The sequence below is a fragment of the Protopterus annectens genome, chromosome 15.part0 (assembly GCF_019279795.1).
Source record: "Protopterus annectens isolate FY-2018-M chromosome 15.part0, PAN1.0, whole genome shotgun sequence".
Taxonomy (NCBI): Eukaryota; Metazoa; Chordata; order Ceratodontiformes; family Protopteridae; genus Protopterus; species Protopterus annectens.
This window is the reverse complement of record NC_056749.1, coordinates 17,882,905-17,895,379: the sequence shown is the minus strand read 5'-3', so window position 1 is coordinate 17,895,379 and position 12,475 is coordinate 17,882,905. Positions and strand designations below refer to the sequence as shown.

General features: G+C 39.0%; 1 protein-coding gene across 1 annotated transcript in view; it reads left to right on the top strand.

The window, feature by feature from the left end:
* The window catches only part of PODNL1 (podocan like 1), a 906,607-nt gene that overhangs the window by 838,894 nt on the left and 55,238 nt on the right, over positions 1-12,475 (top strand). The gene's annotated exons all lie outside the window — the stretch shown is intronic.

The following is a 12,475-nucleotide window of genomic DNA, read 5'->3' as shown; positions in this document are numbered from 1 at the left end:
AAAGTGTCAATTGAAAACTCTTGTACAAGTATGGATAATAACCCCCTTAACTATCATTTTCACACGCTGTGTTCTTTCTCTGAATATGATTTTACCCCCCTATCTATATCTTGCTCTCCCAAGTCACTTGGTTGCTATTCCTGTACTCTGCCCACCTCTGGAACTTTTCCAGCATCATAACACAATCAGAGTTAACTAGATGCTACCGATAACTTACTTCACCTGCATTCAGCCTAAAGATCAAATAGTAGTAGCTTCATTCATTCAAAACTTTTTATAAAAGTTAACTTCCATTTTAAAACACAATGCATTTATAATAATCCCACCACCTCACATAGTTAAATGTAATACATTTCTGTTATCCTCTTTATATCTATCTTTTCAAAAGATGACAATCCTTTATTGGTTGTTTCTAACTTAGTATTTTACATCTGTGCAAGTTCTTTTGAAACCTAAAAGAAAAGGTTTGCAGGTTTCCCTTGTTACCTTTGTGCCACTGAGTTATTTGCTATCATATGTATTGTTCTAGCACTTGGCAATCTCTGCTGTATAGTCTCAGGGTTTTTAGTGTCTTGTATCTGGTAAATAGAACAGCTCTTTCACCTTTTCACCACCCAGCCTTGGTACCCTTTGCTTATCTGTACAAGACAGTCTCTTGACTGCTGGGTTGGTCTCTCTTCTTGGTGCTGTTGCACACCTGCTTTACTGCCATCAGTCCCTCATCTGCCTAAGCAAATTTATCCGCAGTGTTTGCCAGCAATACTTTTATGGCGCCAGGATATAACATTTTATTTCTTATTCCACTGAGTGACCTTACACTGTATTTAAATGGGGATTAACTGAGCCATCTTTTCCTGGTTTGAAAGGAGATGTCCAAATCCAAGTAAACTGGAGATTTCCCATAGTACAGTCTAAATGCTGGTTTTCCAACAGTTGAGAGCATTCTTGTCTTTTGCTCATAAGTAGCAAGTCTAACTATTTTTGGGTTTGGGTTTCAATTTTCCTTATCTTTGTAGCACCCATCCCATTTGGTGAGCCCATTCAATCTGTCTGTCTTCCTCTCCCAAAGACATATTCTCTGCCAGACACTTTAAGTCCTTATAGTTAGTGGTCTTCTTTCTCTGTGGTATTCCATTAATCCTGAGGTTCTTGTACCTCGTTTGATCTTCCAAGTCCAATAAACTAGCTGCCATCAAGCCCATTTTTGCCTCTGTCACTTCAGCTCTGGCCCTAAGTACTTGATTTTCCTGGATCAATGATATGAGACCAGATGGCATAATGGTTAAAGTTTTCACCTCCCATGCAGAAGGTACAAAGTTTGATCCTGCCCTGCAACCAATGCCTATTTGGAGTTTGCATGTTCTCTTGTGTCTCTGTGGAGTTTCTCCCATTCTGAAAAACATGCTGAGTGTTTCCATCTCAAACTCACCTAAGAACAGAGATGTGGGCAGCAGCACAGACTTCACATGGTGCCCTATGAGAGGGAGAGTTGTAGAGACCAACCATTTGGGGCATCTGTTGTGGTGTGTAGTCTCCTCAAGATAGGAGAACACTGATCACAGACTGTGTCATGGCAGCCATGGCATAGCTACCCACTTGACGGTATAAAATGATGACTCTAAACTATCTGGTCATGTTGACTAATATCACCAAAATGGGCAGGGCTATTTGATTGTGATAAGTGGGTTGAGCACCTGGCCTACTCCAACCTATGTCAGGGATGCATGCTAATGGTGGGAGAGGTGTATGTGTCCCTACTGGACAGTGTGTGCCTGCTATAAAGCTACTGGCCAGCTGGTGTCCAGTTGCCCAGTTTGGGTTACCTGGGATAGCTCTGTTGAGCAAAAGCTGAATGTAAAACCAATCAACCTGCCAAACACTAAGAATTGCTACACTCAATGTAGATTTAACTGGCTGGACATCCTCTCTATCCAGGAGACAAGGTGGAAGGGCAGTGCAGCAAAGCCACTTGGCTTGGGATCCAGAGATGGAGGAGAACAGGTTAGAAACAGTGTGGGAATTGTGGTGAGGGAAAAGATTCAGAACACAGTCAGTTATAGCAAGGAAAAGAGTGCATTCAGATGCCAGTTGCAGGCTAGGACCTACTAGATAAAGCAGGTACAATGGGTGGCCTGAATGCACATATCGGAACAGACAAAACAGGATATGAGAACTGCCTGGGTCCACATGGGTGGGGCAACAGGAATAAAGGAGGAGAGGCCATTCTAGAACACATGGTTCAGAAGGAGAGACCGTCACAAGATCACATACAAGAGTGACCAACATGCAACTCAGGTAGACTTCGTCCTAGTAAGGAAAGGGCACTGGGGTAGAATCTATAGTTGCAAACTCATCCACACAGATATGGTCAGCCCAGAGCATAAACCACTGGTTGCCATAATCAGCTGCAAGCAGAGGTCAGAGAAGGCTCTAAGGTCAACAGAGACCAGGCTGAAGACCTGGACGTTGACTGAAGTGAAAGCACAACAGCTCAAGGAATTATTCAGGCCTCTAGCACATCAAGAAGAAGAGGAAATAGGTGGAGTTTAAGAAGAATGACAGCATCTCAGAACAGCACGTGTAAGGAGCCAGGTATGGAAATAATGAATAAATAACTCCCAAACGCTAAAGGTGGTCTGTCACAAAAACAGTCAATATTGGCAGAAAAAAGACAGAAAATCCACCCAAGGATGGCCAAATGAAAAATAAAAAAGCTCAAAACTGTCACTTGAAGATATCCGATAAGCGCTTTCGACTGTTGTCTTCCTCAGATCGTATCGCTTTTTTATTTTTCATTTTATTTTCAAGTCGAAGTTTTATTCGTATTAAAGGACTACATTTTAATTGGAACACTTGTGGATTTCGTTGATTGGCCATCCTTGGGTGGATTTTCTGTCTTTTTTCTGCCAAGGTATGGAAATAAGGTACATGTGGAAAGCTGCTGGAATACAGAAGCCCAGAAAGTCAACAAAAGAAGAAGTGTAGAAAAAAGTGTGAGATACAAAAGACAGATGACACTAGAAAGGAATATTGATCGGCTAACAAAGATGCTAAGACAAGACTGGAATAGCAAAGAACAAGGTAACAGAGGTGCTAAATCAACTTCTGGAAAATGACTCAGTGGATGGCGCTAATAAACTTTATCAGGCTGCCAGGGACATAAATATAAAGACAGTCAGCCACCCTTCATAAGGGATGCCAGCAACAACCTGCTGTCCAGGACATCAAAGACAGATGGAAGGAGTACTTCCAGCAGCTTCTGAATGAAGAAACCCCCACAGAAACTGCAGTGCCCAAGACACAGCCTACGATGAGAGAAGAGGGGGAGCCCACCTTAGAAGAAGTAAGAACAGCAGTAATGAAAATGAAGTCAGGGATAGTAGCAGGCTCAGATGAGGTCACCGCAGATGTGATCAAGCTGCTGGGTGAGATGGAAGGGTACTCATAACATTATGCAGAGCTGGATCCAGCAGAAAGCACAATAGACAGTCACCTAGGGCGCCATGAATGCTAAAGAGACAAAAATGGAAAAAAAATAAAAAATATATTTTATTTCTGCAGCATTTATTTATTTTTTTTTAATTCAGATTACAATCCGATGATTCTGAACCATTGCATGATTCCGAACCGTTGCATGCACTGCTCATGGTTTAATGTACTCGCAACATTTTCATGAGCATTGGTGGTTGGCTTGGCTTTTAACACTCTATTAGCAGTGTGGGGGGGGGGGCACATTTCTAGTACAGATGTTTTTTTTTCCTCCCCCAAACATCAGACTAAGCACCACTAAGAGGATGCACTGGTCTGCCTCCCCCCATCCCGACCGACTTAATAGTTTGTCAGCTCAGCAGCAGGTCGCAGGAGCAGTAGCAGGTTTAACAGACCGTTAAACTGCACTTTTTTTTATTTTACTGCTGCTGTGAATCATCATAGGAGAGCAGAGCTGTAAGTAAATAATTACTTAAAGAAATTAGTAGCTTGCAATGACATATTTGCTGCTCTGCAGTTTCCTGTTTATGTTTGTAAATTGTGCTAAAGTAATAAATTGAAAAGTTGTGGAGAACACATAATTGAATGCATAATTTGGAGAATTAGTGGTCATTTCAGACATTCGGTCTGTGCCAAGAGTAATAATGCATATTATTACTGCTTTGACAGTTGGCTGTGAAAATACTGGTGTTCCTTCATTTCTTGGAGAGTCCGTAAATGTTTGGCTGAATGCTGTTCTGTTCTCTAACAAGTAGCTTTTTGATGATAATTTAAAAAGTGCATTGCAAAAGACATTTGAAGGCTCAGGAGAGATACTGAGCAAACATTTTCATATAAATGGTTAAACCTGATTTTTTAAGAAACAGTAGAATCTGAATCAGTGATAAAATCAAAGAATGACTGATATAAAACAAATGTTATGCTGTGTTAGGGAAAAAAAGCCCTTGGTTATGTAAGATTTGTGGCTTAGCTATTTGATAAAACAGTAAGACAACAGAGCAGGACAAATGGCCACAAGCTACCATCAAAATCTATGTTTCTATGAAAGCTTTATGCAGCACAAGTTAGCCTTAAGCTAGGACAGGAAGAAAGGAAATCCTGTAGATAGAATGCAATGCAACAAGTAATAACATTTAAATGTGTGATAACTCTGAATTAAGGAGTACAGTAAAAAAATAACATGGTGTACTAAAACAAGTACTTCTGCATTAAATGTTAGACGTGAAGTATGAGACCAGTTGCCTTGAGCAAGAAAATTCTAAAAATGGAACCCCTAGGCATAGTCCAAAGTGTCCCGCCCTAGAACAGGTCATTTGAATTGCTAAGTGACATTCTTTCTCACAGACAGGTGGAGAAGAATTACTGTCTTTAGAGATTCTTAAGAGTCAATTATGGTCTTCTCATGTGGAACTCTGCGTAAGAAACTGGAAGAATGGAAGTTGACATGTATTCCAGGGTCCTTAGCTATTGTTTTGACACAATGGCTTACCACTGATAGAAATTTGTCATGGTCTAGGTTGAAAATGTGAACGTGTGTAATTTTTAGAAACCCTACTGCATAACCTTGAGGTACTGTTTATAATGCTCACCATACCACTTAACTGTCAAGATTTTTGCCTCTTATTTTTTGGTCTGTTCCACGTGCAATTTGTGGTTTTCTGACAAATCACTGGGCTGATCTGAGGAGTGAAGTCACTAAATAGTGACATACATTTGAGTTTCGGACTTCAAATTCTTTAGAAAATGTATGTTAACATAAAGCCTGTTACTCTAGCAATTTCTAATTTTCTAAGAGCAATATCTAAAATCTGTCCCTGTTTTTGAGTCTCTGACCCCCAATTTTGTCAAGCTTTGTCCAGATTTCTCACACTAAGAGGTTGACAGGTATGATGCTCATTTGTATATGGTTATTTGTTGCTAAGAAAATCAATGCCACTAAAGACTGTAACCCAGGGGTATTGGGAAAGGGAGCAGTGGAGAGGGACATAATTTAGTCACTTGGAAGATTTCTGTTTTTATTTTGTCTTTCCCTCGATCCTAGTAACTGATGATTGTCCTCCTTTGGATGAGATGCCTAGTAACTATCAACCTGTTTTCAGTTTGCCATCCATTCCCTATTGCAATATTACCTGTTTACCATTTTTTTAAATTAATCTAGGAAATTTATTCTTCAAGGGCAGCAGTTACTGAATTTGTAGATGAAACACTGAACTATAAAGTTGTTTGCTAGTGGCAACCTCTTCATTTGTTACAGATCTCTCTAATGTGGAATTACACAGATGACTTTTACTTCTGCAAAGATTGTGCATATTGACTGACATTGGTCGATTGTAATGACAGAAGTTTGAGTGGGCTTGTATGGTTGAAATGTTCTGAATTGGGTAGGGTTGCCACCTTTCGTTGTAGCTAAAACAGGAGTAAAGCCACACCACTCGTGTCACCAGTAAACCCACCCACATCCCACCCATTTTGGGATGTCACAGTGATATCACGTGGTGGGGAACGCCCTCTTTTTCCATGCCTGCTGCCTGTTTTTGGCTGATTTACTATGCTTTTCTGTAAAAAAGCATAGTAAATCAGCCGATTTACAAACACGAATAGTCTGTTTCCTTTTTTGAAACAGAATACCGGAGTTTGTACAGTGTCTTCCGGACTACCAGAGAATCGGTTTGATTTCCGGATAGTCTGGAAAAAAATAGAGGGGTGGCTACCCTAGAATTGGGCAGTTTTGTTTTTATTGGCTCATATGTTTTGTTCATTGCTTACTGAAAAAATGTCCAAAACTATAAATTTAAAACACTTTCTAACAAGTGGTGCTGTGTTGTTCTATCAGGAAGGTGAATCAAAGAAATCTTGCATGTTTGCATGGTCCTAAAATGTGTGCAAGGGGCTTATGATCTGAAAACAGCCCAAAGGTAAACTTTGTCCGCCACTGGCCAGATGCATTTCCTTGGAATGTGCGTTTCAAAGCTGTTTCAGTAAAAGTGAGTTTCAAAGGCAGAGAAGTTTGTAATGCTAAGTCTGTTTTCATTGTGAGACTGTATTGCTTTCTTTGTTAACAAATGTCTATCAGTGTTTATGCTACAAAATTTGAAATAAAAGTTTTAAGTTAAATCCAAATATCTGTAATCATTGTAGGAAACAGTATACACACAGAGTTTTGAACAGTGTTTCTGGTAAATGGGGAGAAATAGCCAAGTAGACTGGATAGTGAATATACTAGTGCCAGTGTTCAAGAACACACAGGGGACTTTCACAGGTGTGGATAGTACAATATATCACACTCCTGTCCCAGTGTTCAAGAAAACAGGGGACATTCACAGGTGTGGGTAGTACAGAGGTATCAGACTCCTGTCCCAGTGTTCAAGAACACACAGGGGACATTCACAGGTGTGGGTAGTACAGAGGTATCAGACTCCTGTCCCAGTGTTCAAGAACACACAGGGGACATTCACAGGTGTGGGTAGTACAGAGGTATCAGACTCCTGTCCCAGTGTTCAAGAACACACAGGGGACATTCACAGGTGTGGGTAGTACAGACGTATCAGACTCCTGTCCCAGTGTTCAAGAACACAGGGGACATTCACAGTTGTGGGTAGTACAGAGGTATCAAACTCCTGTCATACTGCATTTAAGTTCTGGACAGGATGATTGATAAATGAATACTCACAGTAGTGTAGAACATAAGCTGGGAGATGAGCAGTTTTGATTCAGTTCAGGATTCAGCACAACTGACTCCATGTTTGCAGTGAGACAGACAGCTGAGTAGAAGCTAGAGATGATGAAAGAGTCCATCTGGGCATTGCTACACTTGGAGAATGTACATGACAAGGTGCCAAGAAAGATGATTTGGGCAGTCCTGTGGTGGTTTGGAGTCCCAGAAACATTGGTAAAATTATTGCCAGCTATGTACACGGACCCAATGACTCAAGTATAAACAGTGTTTGGTCTTACAGAGGGGTTCCCAGTAGGAGTGGGTGTGCATCAGGGTTCAACTCTGAGCTCACTGCTGTTATAGTGGTGATGGACTACATTATCAAATAGGTCAGAGGGGATAGATCAGCAATGTGTCATTACAGGCCGACTTTGATCAAGAATTTCAGCAAAGGGTAGGAGAATGAAATGCAAAACCAAAAGCATATGGGATGAAACTAGGTACAGAAAAGACAGTCATAATGGCAGCCAAGGGGGGAAATCAGAAGAATGTTAAAACTGTAATAGAAAGGAAAACAAAGGAACAGGTTAACAGGGGTGGTTGAGAAGAAAAGAAGTCTGAATGAGGTGGTCAAAGCTACAGTCAGAGGAGCTACAGCCAACTGGCACAGAGTTTCAATGATAGTGTATGACAGAAGAATGCCGAAGAAGCTGAAAAGTAAGGTGTACAAAACTGTATGGTACAGAAACCTGGGCAGTAAAGGCAGAGCAGCTGAGGAAGCAAGAGATGATGGAGATGAAGTGCCTGAGATGGGTGGTAGGAGGTACACGGTGAGGCAGATATAGAAATGAGGACATCAGAGCAGAAGCCAAAGTAGCTCCAATTACAGAAAAGGTCAAAGAGAACAGATTATGGTGAATCAAGCACATGCGCAGGAAAGCAGAAAACAATCTGGTGAAGAAGATTTGGGACAGACAGAAAGAATGCAAGAGGAAACTAGGGCATCCAGCAAAGAGGTGGATGTATTAGGTGAGAAAAGACCTGCGACAGTCAGACACGAGTGTTAAAGAAGGTAGGAGAGTGGCATTGAATAGGGAGAGATGGTGACAAGCGACACTATACTCCACCCCCATGTAATAAAATGGGAAAAAGGGAGTTGATGATGATGAGTGACTGCAAAATATCTGTGTGCTCATTCACCACCTCTATAATTTCGTGAACATTTTTATAAATTTTTTTGACATACTTTGCCGATTTATACTTCATTTTTCTCACTTTGAGGAACACATTTTGTAGTGCAGTCTCTATCTAATGTCTATGTCTTCCTGTAAACTCAGGTCTGCCATTTGTTTTCAAATAGTCAGCTCCACTGGATAAATCTTCTTTAATTTTCTTCCCTTTTTTCCTCATGAAATGACCACTTTCCACTTCCAACTAAAGTTACTGGCATTCTTTAGTGGTTTATAACAATAAACTGCACCAAATAACTCAATTTAATATATTTTTTTAACTCTAGTCAGTGCAGGGAAAGAAAGCAGCTCACTTACTCAGTGCCATACCAGAAGTCACAATTTCCATCAGTATTCTGACATGAAGTGGAGTTTGAGGCCTACATTCTTACAAGTACATATACAAGCCTTTCCCCTTCTTATAGTTCATCATCTATTAAAGGTAATTCATGAACATTTTCTTGAGCTAGGAGCACTGTTAGCTTCCATTTCTTTATTTCAATACTAAGTGTACTTTCTTTACCATTAGAGGCCTGCTTCTGCTTTTAACTGGTTCTTTGCTTTAATATAGCAGGGAGAAGTTTTCAGTTTTCTCTAGGCCCCCCCTTTCCCTTCTTCACTAAGAAAGTCATCTAGCTATCTTTTTGTCAATGTCTGTGCCTACTTCGTTTAGTGTATTTTTAACTATGGGCTCTTCCTTGTCAGTCTCCACATTAACATCTTTTATTACTTTAACAACTGGAGACATTTGGCAAGACTCAGTGTGATAGCTAATCCTTCATCCTGGACCCAAAATTTCTGTCTTCTAGTTCTATACCTTTTTTCTTTACTGGGGCTAAGTATCTTTGGCAATATAACTGCATGAACTTTGCCCACATTTTCCACAGTTATATGAATTGGGGAAAGTCTTGTCCACTTATAAGAACGTGATTTTAGTGAGACACTAGAGTTAGTGGATGTAACACTAAAAGAGTCTGTGTTTTTTCTTGTGTTTTAGGGTACACCCTTGTGTCTACATGTACACACATCACTTTGTTTTTTTGCTTGTTGTTTTATGATTAGAAACATATTGAGATCTAATTAGTGTAATCATACTCCCTGAGTCCAGCAAACCTTGTAGCTCTTTCCTTGCCACCACAATAGTACCATTTAATAGGTTTAGTAGTAGCACAGCGGCACAATAGTAGCATTTAATAGGTTTAGTAATAGCACAGTGGCACAATAGTACAATTTAATAGGTTTAGTAATAGCACAGCACCACAATAGTACCATTTAATAGGTTTAGTAGTAGCACAGCGCCACAATAGTACCATTTAATAGGTTTAGTAATAGCACAGTGGTACAATAGTACCATTTAATAGGTTTATTAATAGCACAGTGGCACAATAGTACCATTTAATAAGTTTAGTAATAGCACAGTGGCACAATAGTACCATTTAATAGTTTACTAGTAGCACAGTGCCACAATAGTACCATTTAATAGGTTTAATAATAGCACAGTGACACAGTAGTACCATTTAATAGGTTTAGTAGTAGCACAGTGCCACAATAGTACCATTTAATAGGTTTAGAAATAGCACAGTGCCACAATAGTAAGATTTAATAGGTTTAGTAATAGTACAGTGCCACAATAGTACCATTTAATAGGGTTAGTAGTAGCACAGTGCCACAATAGTACCATTTAATAGGTTTAGAAATAGCACAGTGCCACAATAGTAGGATTTAATGGGTTTAGTAATAGTACAGTGGTACAATAGTACCATTTAATAGGTTTAATAGTAGAACAGTGCCACAATAGTACCATTTAATAGGTTTAGAAATAGCACAGTGGCACGATAGTACCATTTAATATGTTTAGAAATAACACAGTGCCACAATAGTAAGATTTAATAGGTTTAGTAATAGTACAGTGCCACAGTAGTACCATTTAATAGGTTTAGTAGTAGCACAGTGACACAATAGTACCATTTAATAGGTTTAGTAGTAGGACAGTGGCACAATAGTACCATTTAATAGGTTTAGTAGTAGCACAGTGCCACAATAGTACCATTTAATAGGTTTAGAAATAGCACAGTGCCACAATAGTAAGATTTAATAGGTTTAGTAATAGTACAGTGCCACACTGGTACCATTTAATAGGTTTAGTAGTAGCACGGTGACACAATAGTACCATTTAATAGGTTTAGTAATAGCACATCACTACAATAGTACCAATTAATAGGTTTAGTAATAGCACGGCACTACAATAGTACCATTTAATAGGTTTAGTAGTAGCACAGCGGTACAATAGTACCATTTAATAGGTTTAGTAGTAGCACAGTGGCACAATAGTACCATTTAATAGGTTTAGTAATAGCACAGTGGTACAATAATACCATTTAATAGGTTTAGCAATAGTACAGTGGCACAATAGTTCCATTTAATAGGTTTAGCAATAGCACAGTGCCACAATAGTACCATTTAATAGGTTTAGTAGTAGCACAGCGCCACAATAGTACAATTTAATAGTTTTAATAATAGCACAGCGGCACAATAGTACCACTTAATAGTTTACTAGTAGCACAGCTCCACAATAGTACCATTTAATAGGATTAGTAATAGCATAGCACCACAATAGTACCATTTAATAGGGTTAATAGTAGCACAGTGCCACAATAGTACCATTTAATAGGTTTAGTAATAGCACAGTGGCACAATAGTACCATTTAATAGGTTTGCTAATAACACATCAGTACAACAGTACCATTTAATAGGTTTAGTAACAGCACAGCACCACAATAGTACCATTTAATAGGTTTATTAGTAGCACAGTGCCACAATAGTACCATTTAATAGGGTTAGTAGTAGCACAGCGGTACAATAGTACCATTTAATAGGTTTAGTAATAGCACAGTGCCACAATAGTACCATTTAACAGGTTTACTAGTAGCACAGTGCCACATTAGTACCATTTAATAGGTTTAGTAATAGAACAGTGGCACAATAGTACCATTTAATAGGTTTAGTAATAGCACAGTGGCACAATAGTACCATTTAATAGGTTTAGTAGTAGTACAGTGGCACAATAGTACCATTTAATAGGTTTAGTAGTAGCACAGTGCCACAATAGTACCATTTTATAGGTTTAGAAATAGCACAGTGCCACAATAGAAAGATTTAATAGGTTTAGTAATAGTACAGTGCCACACTAGTACCATTTAATAGGTTTAGTAGTAGCACGGTGACACAATAGTACCATTTAATAGGTTTAGTAATAGCACATCACTACAATAGTACCATTTAATAGGTTTAGTAATAGCACGGCACTACAATAGTACCATTTAATAGGTTTAGTAGTAGCACAGCAGTACAATAGTACCATTTAATAGGTTTAGTAGTAGCACAGTGGCACAATAGTACCATTTAATAGGTTTAGTAATAGCACAGTGGTACAATAGTACCATTTAATAGGTTTAGCAATAGTACACTGGCACAATAGTTCCATTTAATAGGTTTAGCAATAGCACAGTGCCACAATAGTACCATTTAATAGGTTTAGTAGTAGCACAGCGCCACAATAGTACCATTTAATAGTTTTAATAATAGCACAGCGGCACAATAGTACCACTTAATAGTTTACTAGTAGCACAGCTCCACAATAGTACCATTTAATAGGATTAGTAATAGCATAGCACCACAATAGTACCATTTAATAGGGTTAATAGTAGCACAGTGCCACAATAGTACCATTTAATAGGTTTAGTAATAGCACAGTGGCACAATAGTACCATTTAATAGGTTTGCTAATAACACATCAGTACAACAGTACCATTTAATAGGTTTAGTAACAGCACAGCACCACAATAGTACCATTTAATAGGTTTAGTAGTAGCACAGTGCCACAATAGTACCATTTAATAGGGTTAGTAGTAGCACAGCGGTACAATAGTACCATTTAATAGGTTTAGTAATAGCACAGTGCCACAATAGTACCATTTAACAGGTTTACTAGTAGCACAGTGCCACATTAGTACCATTTAATAGGTTTAGTAATGAAACAGTGGCACAATAGTACCATTTAATAGGTTTAGTAATAGCACAGTGGCACAATAGTACCATTTAA